The following is a 14,510-nucleotide window of genomic DNA, read 5'->3' as shown; positions in this document are numbered from 1 at the left end:
TTATTGTGATCCACACAGTCAAAGGCTTTGGCATAGTCAATAAAGCAGAAATAGATGTTTTTCTGGAACTCTCTTGCTTATTCCATGATCCAGTGGATGTTGGATGTTGGGAAACAGTGGAAACAGCATCAGACTTTATTTTTTTGGGCTACAAAATCACTGCAGATGGTGACTACAGCCATGAAATTAAAAGATGCTTACTCCTTGGAAGGAAAGTTATGTCCAACCTAGATAGCATATTCAAAAGCAGAGACATTACTTTGCTAACAAAGGTCCGTCTAGTCAAGGCTATGGTTTTTCCTGTGGTCATGTATGGATGTAAGAGTTGGACTGTGAAGAAGGCTGAGCGCCAAAGAATTGATGCTTTTGAACTGTGGTGTTGGAGAAGACTCTTGAGAGTCCCTTGGATTGCAAGGAGATCCAACCAGTCCATTCTGAAGGAGATCAGCCCTGGGATTTCTTTGGAAGGAATGATGCTAAAGCTGAAACTCCAGTACTTTGGCCACCTCATGCAAAGAGTTGACTCATTGGAAAAGACTCTGATGCTGGGAGGGATTGGGGGCAGGAGGAAAGGGGACGACAGAGGATGAGATGGCCGGATGGCATCACTGACTCAATGGACGTGAGTCTGAATGAACTTTGGGAGTTGGTGATGGACAGGGAGGCCCGGCATGCTGCGATTCATTGGGTCGCAGAGTCCGACACGACTGAGCAACTGAACTGAATTGAACTGAAAGCTTTTGATTTCTCCTTCATATTTTAATGATATCTTTGCTGGGTACAGTAATCTGGGCTGTAGGTTATTTTCTTTAATCACTTTAAGTATGTCCTGCCATTCCCTCCTGGCCTGAAGAGTTTCTATTGAAAGATCAGCTGTTATTCTTATGGGAATCCCCTTGTGTGTTATTTGTTGTTTTTCCCTTGCTGCTTTTAATATTTGTTCTTTGTGTTTCATCTTTGTTAATTTGATTACTATGTGTCTTGGGGTTTTTTGCCTTGGGTTTATCCTGTTTGGGACTCTCTGGGTTTCTTGGACTTGGGTGTTTATTTCCTTCCCCATTTTAGGGAAGTTTTCAACTATTATCTCCTCAAGAATTTTCTCATGGTCTTTCTTTTTGTCTTCTTCTTCTTCTGGGACTCCTATGATTCGAATGTTGGGACATTTACCATTGTCCTGGAGGTCTCTGAGATTGTCCTCATTTCTTTTAATTCGTTTTTCTTTTTTCCTCTCTTATTCATTTATTTTTACCATTCTATTTTCTACTTCACTAATCCTATCTTCTTCCTCCATTATTCTACTATTTGTTCCCTCCAGAGTGTATTTTAATCTCATTTTTTGCATTATTCATTATATACTGAGTCTTTTTTATTTCTTCTAGGTCCTTGTTAAACCTTTGTTGCATCTTCTCAATCCTTGTCTCCAGGCTATTTATCTGTGATTGCATTTTGATTTCAAGATTTTGGATCATTTTCACTATCATTCAGAATTGTTTATCAGGTAGATTCCCTATCGCTTCCTCTTTTGTTTGGTTTGGTGGGCATTTATCCTGTTCCTTTACCTGCTGGGTATTCCTCTGTCTCTTCATCCTGTTTATATTGCTGTGTTTGTGGTGGCCTTTCTGTATTCTGGAAGTTTTCTCCTTATTGTGGAGTTTCCTCGCTGTGGGTGTGGTTGGACAGGTGGCTTGTCAAGGTTTCCTGGTTAGGGAAGCTTGTGTCGGTGTTCTGGTGGGCGGAGCTGGATTTATTCTCTCTGGAGTGCAATGAAGTGTCCAGTAATGAGTTATGAGGTGTCAGTGGGTTTGGAGTGACTTTGGGCAGCCTGTATATTGAAGCTCAGGGCTGTGTTCCTGTGTTGCTGGAGGATTTGCATGGTATGTCTTGCTCTGGAACTTGTTGGCCCATGGGTGGTGCTAGGTTTCAGTGTAGGTATGGAGGTGTTTGATGAGCTCCTGTAGATTAATGTTCCCTGGAATCAGAAGTTCTCTGGTGTTCTCAGGATTTGGACTAGAGCCTCCTGCTTATGGTTTTCAGTCTTATTTTTACAGTAGCCTCAAGACTTCTCCATCTATACAGCACTGTTGATAAAACATCTAGGTTAAAGATGAAAAGTTTCTCCATAGTGAGGGACACCCAGAGAGGTTCACAGAGTTACATGGAGAAGAGAAGAGGGAGGAGGGAGTTAGAGGTGACCTGAATGAGATGAGGTGGAATCAAAAGAGGAGAGAGCAAGCTAGCCAGTAATCACTTCCTTATGTGGGCTCCACAGTCTGGACCGCTCAGAGATGTTCACGGAGTTATACAGAGAAGAGAAGAGGGAGGAAGGAGACAGAGGTGGCCAGGAGGATAAAGGGGGGGACTCAAAAGGAGAGAGATCCAGCCAGTAATCGGTTCCCTACGTGTTCTCCACAGTCTGGAACACACAAAGAGATTCACAGAGTTGGGTAGAGAAGAGAAGGGGGAAGGAGGAGATAGAGGCGACCTGGTAGAGAAAAAGGAGAGTCCAAAGTGGGAGAGAGCAGTGAAGCCAGTAATCTCGCTCCCAAGTAAAAATGGGTACTGACGGTTGGGTTCTTAAAGGTACAAAATTTATAACAAATACCAAAAAGCAAATATTAAAAATCTAGAGTAGAGGTTGGATTTTCAAAAATACAATATTAAAGAAAAGAAAAGAAAAAACAAAGTCACAAAAATTATAAAATATATATATATATATGAAGTTTGCTTTAAAAAATAGGGTCTCTTTTTTTTTTTGCAAAGTAATAGTAGGTTATAAAAATGAAAATTAAAGGAGTAATAGAGGACTTGAAGAGTGAAAACTTCAATCCCAATTTCTTCCCGTGGGTTCAGTTTCTTTATAAATGTGAATATTTCCCAGGTGTTTTGAGAGGCTCAAAGCAGCTTTTGTTTCTCCAAGTGGTGAGAATTTTGAGCACTTTCTGAGGTAAAGGGAAATAGGAAATCTTTTGGTAGCAAACATTTGAAAAAATCTTTGGAAGAAGAGTTGCCATAAGCACCTGTTTTAGGAATCCCCAATTATCTGAAAGGTAGGCCTTAGAAACTCTCAGGTACGCATGCTTGAAGGACTATGACACATAACGCCTCTGGAGAAAGAAAGAAAATCATTTTAAAGGATACATTTCAGTCTATGGGCTTTCATGTTAGGCTTGCCTTCCCAATTATATTCTTTTCAGAGCCATATGTTAAAAGACAGTTCTCAGTATCCCCTGAGTTATGGAAAAAGGCACTCTTCAATAAACTGATCACTTATTTCATCTTGGACAAATTATTTCCCTCTCTGTGCCTCAGTTTCCTGTTCTGCAAAATGAGCAGCTGGATTAGATGGTTTTCCAGGTCCACTAGAGCTGACTCTAGGATGAAAATTAAAGTGAGTTTGGAGTCTACAGCACTGCCATCCCTAGCAGGCGTGGGGGTGGGGAGACAGTTGTATGAAAGCCCAAAGCCCAGAACAGATTTGCAACCATTAACTGAAACCTATTAGGGCTGGTTTAACTTCAACAAGGAGGAAGGAAAGTGCCCTGGGATTTCGCTTTAAAAATTCAAGTCAGGGAACGCCCTGGTCGTCCAGTGGTTAGTATGCTGTGCTTCCACTGCAGGAAGGCATGGGTTTCATCCCTGGTCACACACATGGTGTGGCCAAGAACCAAAACAAACAAACAAACAAAACAAAACAAAACAAAAAACAGGATACAAGCCCTCTGAGAAATTCTTTAATATGGACTTGAAGGATTTAGTGGAGTTAGGAATTTAGGCAGTGATAAAGGAATAAATCCTCTTCTTCAACTTTGCAGAAAAGGACAAAGGAAAAAGGCAAGAATGAGGGAAGCCAGCCTTAACCATTTGCTACCTATAAAGGGCATTCTCTGTACGCAGAAAATCCACATAAAGCTGGCAGAGAGGTAGAACAAAATAATGTGGATTAAGAGTCTAAGGTATTGATTCAAAGCCTGCCCCAGTTAGTTACCTTTATAGGCAATTTTCATTAAGTCTCAATTTTCTTATCTATACAATAGATATAATAATATCTACCTTATTAGCTATGTAACCTTGGACAAGTTCTTTAATCTCTGTGTACCCACTCCAGTATTCTTGCCAGGATGATTCCATGGACAGAGAAGCCTGGTAAGCTACAGTCCATGGGGTCGCAATAAGTTGGACATGACTGAGCGACTGAGAAACTGAGCATGCACTCAACTCCATTATATCGTCTAGTAAAATGAGGATAATAGTAAAATGAACAGCCCTATTTCATAGGTTTTATAATGATTAATGACTAATAAATTATTATCTACAACCATGCATGGCACATAATCAACAGTTTGGAAAGCATTAGTTATCACTGTTCTTTTTTTTAATGCTACCACCATACAGGGTTGTTGTAGTGATTAAATTAGTGTATGTAAAGGTTTTCTAAAAAGAGAATAGGCACTCAATAAGATGGCATTTATTTTTATTTATATGTGAAAGATCCTCTGGAGAAAGAAATGGCAACCCATCTAGTATTCTTGCTTGGAGAATCCTGTGGACAGAGGAGCCTGGTGGGCTACAGTTCATGGGGTTGCAAAAAGTTGGACATGACTGAGCAACTGAGCTTGCACATGCACCATATGCAAGCCTGTCTTGACAAATATATTCTTCCTGTACATTTTCTCCTTATTCTTCTCTTCTTTCTTTGGCCTTAACAGAAGCTTGGATTCACCCCTAGAGTGTAGAGTGAAAGGGTTGTAGAACTATGTTCAGATGGAGAGGTGAAGGAGAAGAAGGGATAAACTAAGAGATCTGTACAATCTGTTCATCATCTCCATGGGTGTTATGCTATCTGCACAGGTTTTCCCACGTCCACCTCTTAGCCTACCTACAGAGACCTTCTCCTGAGAAGGCTGTGAGTGGTGACTGAGCAGGAGAAAGCTGATCTGGAAGCTTTGACACTTAAATTCATGGTCAGCAGAATTTCCAGTGGCTCTGACCCTGGTGTTCACAGAATTGCTTTGAAGGCTCACTATGGAGGAATAAACCAGCTCATCCAGCTCCGTTTCATGTGAAGTTTCTGTGTGAATTTAAGAATCCTCAACCATTAATCACTAAAGTCAGCTTAGGATTAATATTGTTATAATGCAGTTTACTCCAAAAATATTTCTCAACAGAAGTCAGGGGCCAGCATGCTCAATTAAGTTCTGCCACTGACAAGCTTTGTGGTAGACAACAAGTCACTTCCCTCCTTGAGCTTCATTCCTCCCAGTAGATTGTTTCAGCCCTAATGTTCCAAAGTTCTGAGATGAAGGCGTATAGAAGAATGTTCCCAATTTGGGGGCTGAGAATTCTAGAGAGAGAGAGTGAAGAGAGTTAACTCTGATCCGTGCTTTACCTTTTGGTTCTTCGCGCTATCAGAGGCTGCCCTTGTTTCTTCCCCTCCCTCAGAGGATGGTGACAGGGCAGTATGTTCATGAAATTGCTTTCAAGCTTCCTCTCTGGAGGCTCAAAGTGCTTTGAGGACCTGGTTTCATTTGTCTCTGCCCTGTCCTGTGCCTGGCATGGTTCTTGCCACAAAGTAGATGCTTAATAAATGTTTGCTGACTTGAAATGGAGTGAATACTTTGTGTTCTTAAAATTTTTTTTGAGGTATATTAACATACAATACATACATTTAAAGTGTGCAATTTGATAAGTTTTGACACACAGTATGTCTGTGAAACCATTAGTGCAGTCAAGACAACTGACATATTCATCACCCCCCAAAGTTTTCTCATGTCTCCATGTGTAAAACCTCGCTTTCATCCTGTATCTTCAAATGACCACTGACTGGCTGTCAGTGTAGTTTAGTTTGCATTCTCTAGAGTTTTATGTAAATGGCATGTAGTATGTACTCTTTGGGGGTCTGATGCATCTTTTTTCACTCACTGTAGTTATTTTAAGATCCATCCATACTGTAGCCTATGTTAATTGTTCATTCTTCTTTATTGCCAAGTAGTATCCGTTATATAAATATACTGCATTTGTTTGTTTATTCATCTGTCAGGCTTTGGATTGTTTCTGATTTTTGGCTATTTAATGTAAAGCTTCTGTGAACATTCATGTATAAATCTTTGCATGGATGAATGCTTTTATTTCTATTAGGTAAACACCTAGGAGTGGAATGGCTGCATCAAATGGTAGTTGTCTGTTTAACTTTTAAATGGTCAGTCAGTCAGTTCAGTTGCTCAGTCGTATCCGACTCTTTGCGACCTGGTGAATCGCAGCATGCCAGGCTTCCCTGTCCATCACCAACTCCCGGAGTTCACTCAGACTCACGTCCATCGAGTCAGTGATGCCATCCAGCCATCTCAACCTCTGTCGTCCACTTTTCCTCCTGCCCCAATCCCTCCCAGCATCAGAGTCTTTTCCAATGAGTCAACTCTTCGCTTGAGGTGGCCAAAGTACTGGAGTTTCAGCTTTAGCATCATTCCTTCCAAAGAAATCCCAGGGCTGATCTCCTTCAGAATGGACTGGTTGGATCTCCTTGCAGTCCAAGGGACTCTCAAGAGTCTTCTCCAACACCACAGTTCAAAAGCATCAATTCTTTGGCGCTCAGCCTTCTTCACAGTCCAACTCTCACATCCATACATGACCACTGGAAAAACCATAGCCTTGAGTAGATGGACTTTTGTTGGCAAAGTAATGTCTCTGCTTTTGAAAATGTTATCTTGGTTGGTCATAACTTTCCTTCCAAGGAGTAAGCGTCTTTTAATTTCATGGCTGCAGTCACCATCTGCAGTGATTTTGGAGCCCCCCAAAATAAAGTCTGACACTGTTTCCACTGTTTCCCCATCTATTTCCCATGAAGTGATGGGACCAGATGCCAAGATCTTTGTTTTCTGAATGTTGAGCTTTAAGCTAACTTTTTCAGTCTCCACTTTCACTTTCATCAAGAGGCTTTTTAGTTCCTCTTCACTTTCTGCCGTAAGGGTGGTGTCATCTGCATATCTGAGGTTATTGATATTTCTCCCAGCAATCTTGATTCCAGCTTGTGTTTCTTCCAGCCCAGCGTTTCTCATGATGTACTCTGCATAGAAGTTAAATAAGCAGGGGGACAATATACAGCCTTAATGTACTCCTTTTCCTATTTGGAACCAGTCTGTTGTTCCATGTCCAGTTCTAACTGTTGCTTCCTGACCTGCATATAGGTTTCTCAATAGGCAGGTCAGATGGTCTGGTATTCCCATATCTTTCAGAATTGTTGTCTGTTTATTTAACATTCTAGATCCCACCAACACTTTATAAGGGTTCAATTCCTCTACATCCTTGCTGCTCTTTCTGTGTGTCTCTCTTTTTAATTTTAGCCCTTTTAACAGATGTGTAGTGTTAGTGTCATGTGGCTTTCATTTAAATTTTCCTAATGACTAATGAGCATGGGCATCTTTTCATGTTTTTATCTGTCATGTATATATCTTCTTTGGTGAAATGTCTCTTCAGTTTTTCTGCCCATTTGAAAAGCTGAGTTGCTTTCCTGTTATTGAATTTTGAGAGTTATTTGTATATTTTTAGCAGAAAGTCTTATATCAGATATGTGCTTTGCAAATTTTTTCTCCCAATTTGGCTTGCCTTTATCGGTGCCTTTCAAGAGCAGAAGTTTTAAATTTTGATGCAGTCTGGTTTATCAATTTGTTCTTTAAAGGAGCATGTTTTTAGTGTTGTATCTAAGAAATCTTTGTCTAACCTAGGTTCTTAATTTTTTCCCTTGTTTTCTTCTGTAACTTTTAGAACTTCTTTTTACATTTAGGTCTACGATCAATCTGACTTTTTATATGGAATAAGGTATTGAATCACTGTTCTTTTTTGCATATGAACATCCAGTTGTCCCAGCCATTTGTTGAAAAGTAACTTTATGTATATTTTTTTCAGATTAACAAAAATCTCTGTTAATCCAGATCATTCCATTTTACAAATAAAACAGACTTAGAGAAGTGACTTGTTCAAGGCCACATCATCAATTAGAGTAGATGTAGACCCAGAACCCGAGTCTTCTGATTCCCAGTCCATTAGTTTATTTACTATTACTGTCTTTTTACTTTACCCTTCTAAGGATGCTGTTCTTGAGTATTATCATTGTGCAATTTTTTAGGAGAACTGAGGCCTAAGAGAGGACTGTCACTTAAAGATCACATGTGAAGGTCCTCTCTTCCTAGACCTCATACTCTTATTATTCTCCCCTCACTCACTCTACTTCAGTCTTCTTGCTGGTCCTTGAATCCACCAGGTGTACTCCTGCTTTAGGGCCCTTACAACTTATTCTGCTCTCTTCCTAGACTCTCTTCACTCAGCTATCTGCATGTCTTACTTCATTACTTCTTTCAAGTCTTTTTCAAATGTCATCTCAGTGAAACCTTCCCAACCACACATTTAAAATTTTGCAACCCCTTCTGCCAACAACCTACATGCCCTTTCCCTGCAGTACTCTGTTGTCAGGATATGAAGCCAGGTCTCATGGAGTGACAAGAGTTTGCTTGTCAGAGTGATACCAAGGCCATGGCTGAGTGAAGGTGGAAAGTCTCTTTCTATGTGCCCAGGGTTGAGGAAGGATACTGAAAGCAGTGTGGAATGGTCTGCTTTTTCCCCCCCATCATCTTTAGGATGTTAGATTCCTCCATAGATTTTTTAGCCCAACTCTCTGATTTGTGGGCTGACTCTGACTGGTGTGAATTTGTAGAAGAGTACCCTCCTCCAGGTTTAAGTAGGTGTCAGAAATTTTAATGTTTCAGCTATTTCTTCAGTCCCTATTTGTGCCTGGAACCATGCATGTATTATCTTGAATCTTCACAACAGTCCTATAAGACAGGAATTATTCTCTATCTTATATGTTTAACTCCAGGGTCAGAGATGTTAAAGCTTGTCTCATTTCACACAGCTGGTAAGTGGTAAGATCAGAATTCAAACCCAGGCCTGGATGCCTCAAAACTTTTTATACTATGCTTTGATAATGTGTTTCCCCTTTCCTGTTCATCTCTTTCCACCTGGGAGCAATATCATCAAGTAATGACTGAAGCATGGAGGTGTATATTCCAGTGCCATCTCTATATCTCTTGTGGAAAGGAAGGCAGCAGTAATCGATGTCCATAGATGGCAGAACTGAGCTGGCACAGAGGGATTATGACATGCTTAGGGCTACAGATAGGTTTTTGGAAGAATTGGGGTGGGAGTCTCAGAAATCCTGGCTTCCAGGGGCATTGTTTGACAGTCCATGTCCCACCAACATCAGAGACAATTTTATTGTTAAGTCTGAATGTTTGAGCAAGTAGCTGCTTCTTGTGGCCTTTCAGGAGGATGAGTAAACATCTGAGCTTTGTGACCTGTTTCCCACCAGCTGCTCTGAGGAGGAATTGAAGTCCCTCCACACAATACTGTAGGTTTAGGTTCCACTGAATCATTGACTCATGAGCTATATCCCAGACTCATTCTAACATATTGATAGATGCCCAGCATTTTATTAGGCTCCAAAGTTAGATTTAACTTCTGTTTCTAAGAGATCCTGGTGGAAGCTCTTTTAGAAACAGCTCTGAAATCCTGTTTTGTAATTTCTTTCTCAACTCCCTGGAATCAGAGAGTGAGGGTATTTTTTTTTAAGAAGACATATGAAGAAGCAGGGGATTTGCCTGAAAACTTTGATGAAGTTTCCTGTGATTACAGCAGACATGATTTAGCTTCTACTTGTCTCTCTCTAGGAGCCCCTAATGCTACTGCTGAAGTTCCTCCTCGGTTTGGGAAGCTGAGAGCATGCTTATTCTGTGTAGTAAGATGCATGGGTACCATTCGGACACCCATTCCCCTGGAAAATTTTCATCTCAACAGACTGGCCAGGCTTAATGGTATAGAAGTCTGAGTTGCTGGTCAGTGTCAGTCAGGGATGCCAGGCTTCAGCTACAGCTTTGCAAATTTTCCAATCTGCATAGTCTTTGTCAGTGATCATATATCCTCTCAGTGTCCTTGGGGAGCTAGAGAATTAGCTAAAAAGACACAGTCCCACTCTGTCTCTTTCTAAACTCTTACCGTGTTGTAATTGTTTGGCTTACAGTGCATTCCTCAAGAGTAGGGGCCCAATCTTAGTCATTTCTTTATGACCAATGTCTGGGAGAGAACTGGGTAGGTACTCATTAAATGCTAGTTGAATGATGAATGAAAGCTGATCAAATTTTGAACTGGATAGGTTAGGTGTCACTTTAGGCAACTGTTATAACACTTTTGTGATTTGTAAACTGGAGTAACATCTACCTTCAAGAATGTTTTTTTGGGGGGGTGGAGATAAAGTAAGTTAATGAGTGGAGAGACAGAATGGCCCTCTGGACAGCTTAGGACACAGAATCACAGAATTACAAAGCAGCTTAGAGCATAACCAGCCTCATCCCTGCCTGGCTAAATCCTAATCACCCTTTGGATCTTAGTTTTAACATTTCTTCAAGGAAGATTCCCTTATCTACTTCCTGTTCCCATTGTGCCCCGGATGAAGTTAGTTCCTTCTGCTACTGCTAAGTCACTTCAGTTGTGTCCGACTCTGTGCGACTCCATAGACGGCAGCCCACCAGGCTCTGCCATCCCTGGGATTCTCCAGGCAAGAACACTGGAGTGGGTTGCCATTTCCTTCTCCAATGCATGAAAGGGAAAAGTGAAAGTGAAGTCGCTCAGTCGTGTCTGACTCTTCGCGACCCCATGGACTGCAGCCCACCAGGCTCCTCTGTCCATGGGATTTTCCAGGCAAGAGTACTGGAGTGGGTGGCCATTGCCTTCTCCATCCTTCTGCTAAGTGCCCTCTTAATGTTACATTTTCTCTGTTATATCACTTGTCACAATTTACCTTTTTAAAAAGTATTGTCTTTGATTGTAAATTCCAAGAGAGTAAAGAACTATGTCAATCTTGCTCATTATTGTATTTAATCAGTTAGTAGATGCTTCTTAAATGTTTATTCAATGAGTGATGCATTTGACAGATGAGGAAACTTGAAACTTAGAAAGGATAAGCAATTTGCCCAAACTCCAAGCTAGGCCCATGTCTCTTAACTTCTTGTACCACATCTACCTCATGGACAGTTACTTTGGATTCTTAGTTTTTTTGTTTTTTTTTTAAGGATTTTACCTTTTCTTACCCATTTGAAAAAAATTGTACAAATAATGCATGTTCATAGTAGACTATTATAAATTATAGATAAGCAAATTGACCAAAAGAAAGAGAGGGGAAGGGAGGTTAGAAGGTAAGATGGAACAAAGAAGATAGATCACCCAAAAGTCTTATCACCTGGAGATAAACACTGTTAACATTTTGGAGTATTCCCTTTCAGACATTTTTCTAAGTGCTGTTCACAAACATGTGTGCACACACATGCACGTATTAAAATATTTGTTTTTTAAAAATATTTGTTTATCTATTCATATTTGGCTGCACCTGGTCTTAGTTGTGGCACGCGGGTTTCATTGCCCCATAGCGTGTGGGATCTTAGTTCCCTGACCAGGGATTGAACCTGCATCCCCTGCATTGGAAGGCAGATTCTTAGCCACTGGACCACCAGGGAAGTCCCTGTCTTTGTTATTAAATTGAGAAAATTTGAAGGGAACAGAAAGGTGTAAACTTGAATCTTCAGGAGATGACTGACTGGTGACTGTCTAGGAGTCAGGGACTCCTGCTGCTGTTAAAAAAATAGAGAGCATCTCCTGGGATTCCTGGATGACGAAGACTGCCTCCAAATCAGTAACGCAGTAACTTTTGCTTTTGGGTTTTATGTTCCCTTAGAGAAGAAGATGGAGAAGGACATGGCAACCCACTCCAGTATTCTTGCCTGGAGAATCCCATGAACAGAGGAGCCTGGTGGGCTGCTGTCCATGGGGTCGCAGAGTTGGACACGACTGAAGCGACTTAGCATGCATGCATGCGTTGGAGAAGGAAATGGCAACCCACTCCACTATTCTTACCTGGAGAATCCCAGGGATGGAGGAGCCTGGTGGGCTGCCATCTGTGGGGTCACACAGAGTCAGACATAACTGAAGTGACTTAGCCGCAGCAGCAGAGAAGAACAACATGGGTCATTGAAAAAGACAAAGTTCTGCCCTTCCTTGGCCTTTTATAGAGAGTATGGTTTTCCTTCTAGTAGTCATAAAGAGGCCCACTCTCCTAGAGGCTGGTTGCCCTGGAAGACTTGCCTTTCATTTCTAAGAGCTGTTTGCTCAAAGAACTTTGCCAGCTTAGTTAATTGGAAGTTAATAGGGTATTTTCTTCCACCTTTAGTACCTTCTCAGTTAGCTGATTCTCTTTGGTACAACTTGTATAGACAAGTAACACGTGGGCCATAAACACCCATCTTGCCCTTGAGGTTTCCCTGGAACCATGATGTTTATGTTTACTCTCCTATTCATGCAGATTTTCTGAGCACTGGCTCTTGTATTTCAGATAGAAGTTTGACATTCTGTTTCTTTAAGTACTGAGTTCCAGGAATACAGGCTCCACTTAGTATTCAGGTCCACACACCACTTCCAAGCAAAGGTTTGTTACACCCTGATTTATTCTGTCAATACATCTGCAGTTTGCAAATACTGATTGAACTCCTCCTTTGTGCCAGAGTCTATGCTTGGTACTAGAGCCCCTACTGTGAATAGGACCCAGTTTCTTCCTTCTGCAAGCTCATGTCTTGCAGATGTAAACAGGCCTTCATCATTCTGCATAGTAGCTCTCTATACATAGAGTACTGCAAGAGCGGTGACTAGAGGATTGTCACAGGCCTGGGTGGCTAGAGAAGATTTTCAAAAAACATTTAAGCTGAGACCCAGAGCACTCGGGATTTTGCAGTTTGTTGATATTACAATAGTCTGTGTAATGAGACTTATGTCTTTACACTTTCATTGGATTTGGGCATTCAATAATTTGTGAGTAATGACTGCCTACCTTGTATTTTAAGAAATAATTTAAAAAATCTATATTAAATGTTTTTCCTTGCCTGTTGTTGTTTGCTAAGTCATGTCTGACTCTTTGGGACCCCATGGACTACAGCATGCCAGGTTCCTCTGTCCTCCACTATCTCCCAGAGTTTGCTCAAATTCATGTCCATTGAGTTGGTGATCTATCTAACCATCTCATTCTCTGCCACCTCCTTCTCCTTTTGCCTTCAGTTTTTCCCAGCATCGGGGTCTTTTTTTTTTGCCTAGTCCTATCTTAAATACTCTGAGCGTGGGGCCAGTATAGAAGGAATAAAAAATGTAGATCAAAGTCTCTAAAAGTTCACAGTCTAGTTTAGAAGGACAGATTTCTCTACCTAAAAATAGAGGATCACAGAAAACGGTCAGTGACCAGATGGAAGATGGATGCATTCCTGTCACCAGCACCACACATCCTTTTACTTCTCCCACAGGGCAAATACCATCCCAGCGTCAACAAAGAGTTTGATTTGGGCACATAAACAGGGGAAAGTGCCTTCCTTAACCCACTGGAAAGTCTCATCTTCTTATTTCTCTGGTTTATTGCATGAGCACATTTATTGCTTAGGTGACTTCAGGGAGGATTTTAGGAATTCCTGGGCTTATTAGTCTTGAATACTTCTCCTTGACCCCTCTTCTAGAATACTTCCTCTTTTCTTCCCCAGTATATTCTTACTTAGGGCTTCCTAGATGGTGCTAGTGATAAAGAACCCACCTGCCAATGCAGAAGACATAAGAGATGCAAATTCGATCCCTGGGTAGGGAAGATCCCCTGGAGAAGGGCATGGCAATCCACTCCAGTATTCTTGCCTGGAGAATCCTATGGACAGAAGAGCCTGGCAGGCTACAGTCCATGTGGTTGCAAAGAGTCTGACACAACTGAAGTGACTTAGCATACGCACACATCTCACTTATGGGTATAAAGATAAAATGAGTCCTTCTTGATATCAACTCTGCCTTCATTTACTCTTAACTTTTGTTTTGGCAGTTTTCTACTTGGCCATAAGGAAAGCCTTCAAAACCAAGACATGAAATTACTCCTTGGTATATTGTAAACTCTTTAAAGCCTCAACTAGATTGTAAACTCTTAAAGCTGTGTCTTGCACTTATTCTGTACCTAACACACTGCTAAAGACATAGTGAGGACTTAATATATTTTTTTGATTTATTATTCTACAAAAACAAAGCTTATAGGAAGAGAGGTTGACTTTTTACTGGGCCGATGAATTATATACTGTTCCTCGTGAGTACCGAGTAAGGAGCAGCTTCTTTAAATTGAAGCCTCTGTAATCAACTATACTCCAGTATAAAATAAAAACTAATGACTATAAAAAAGGAAATACTAAAAGCAACAAAATGGAAAGGCAGCCTATAGAATGGGAGAAAATATTCATACATACACAAAAATGAAGCCTCATGCTTGTTACTCTGTCAAGTTATTTACACCTTTTTCAGAATATTACATTTCCTTTTTCAGAGTATTATATGTTGAAAAATATACACCATATTTTATACCCACAGTTGGGTATAAAAGCCCACATTTGGGTGTTCTTTATGTTGAA

The sequence above is a fragment of the Bubalus kerabau genome, chromosome 1 (assembly GCF_029407905.1).
Source record: "Bubalus kerabau isolate K-KA32 ecotype Philippines breed swamp buffalo chromosome 1, PCC_UOA_SB_1v2, whole genome shotgun sequence".
Taxonomy (NCBI): domain Eukaryota; kingdom Metazoa; phylum Chordata; class Mammalia; order Artiodactyla; family Bovidae; genus Bubalus; species Bubalus kerabau.
The sequence above is the reverse complement of the archived record's forward strand: the minus strand, read 5'-3'. Positions refer to the sequence as shown.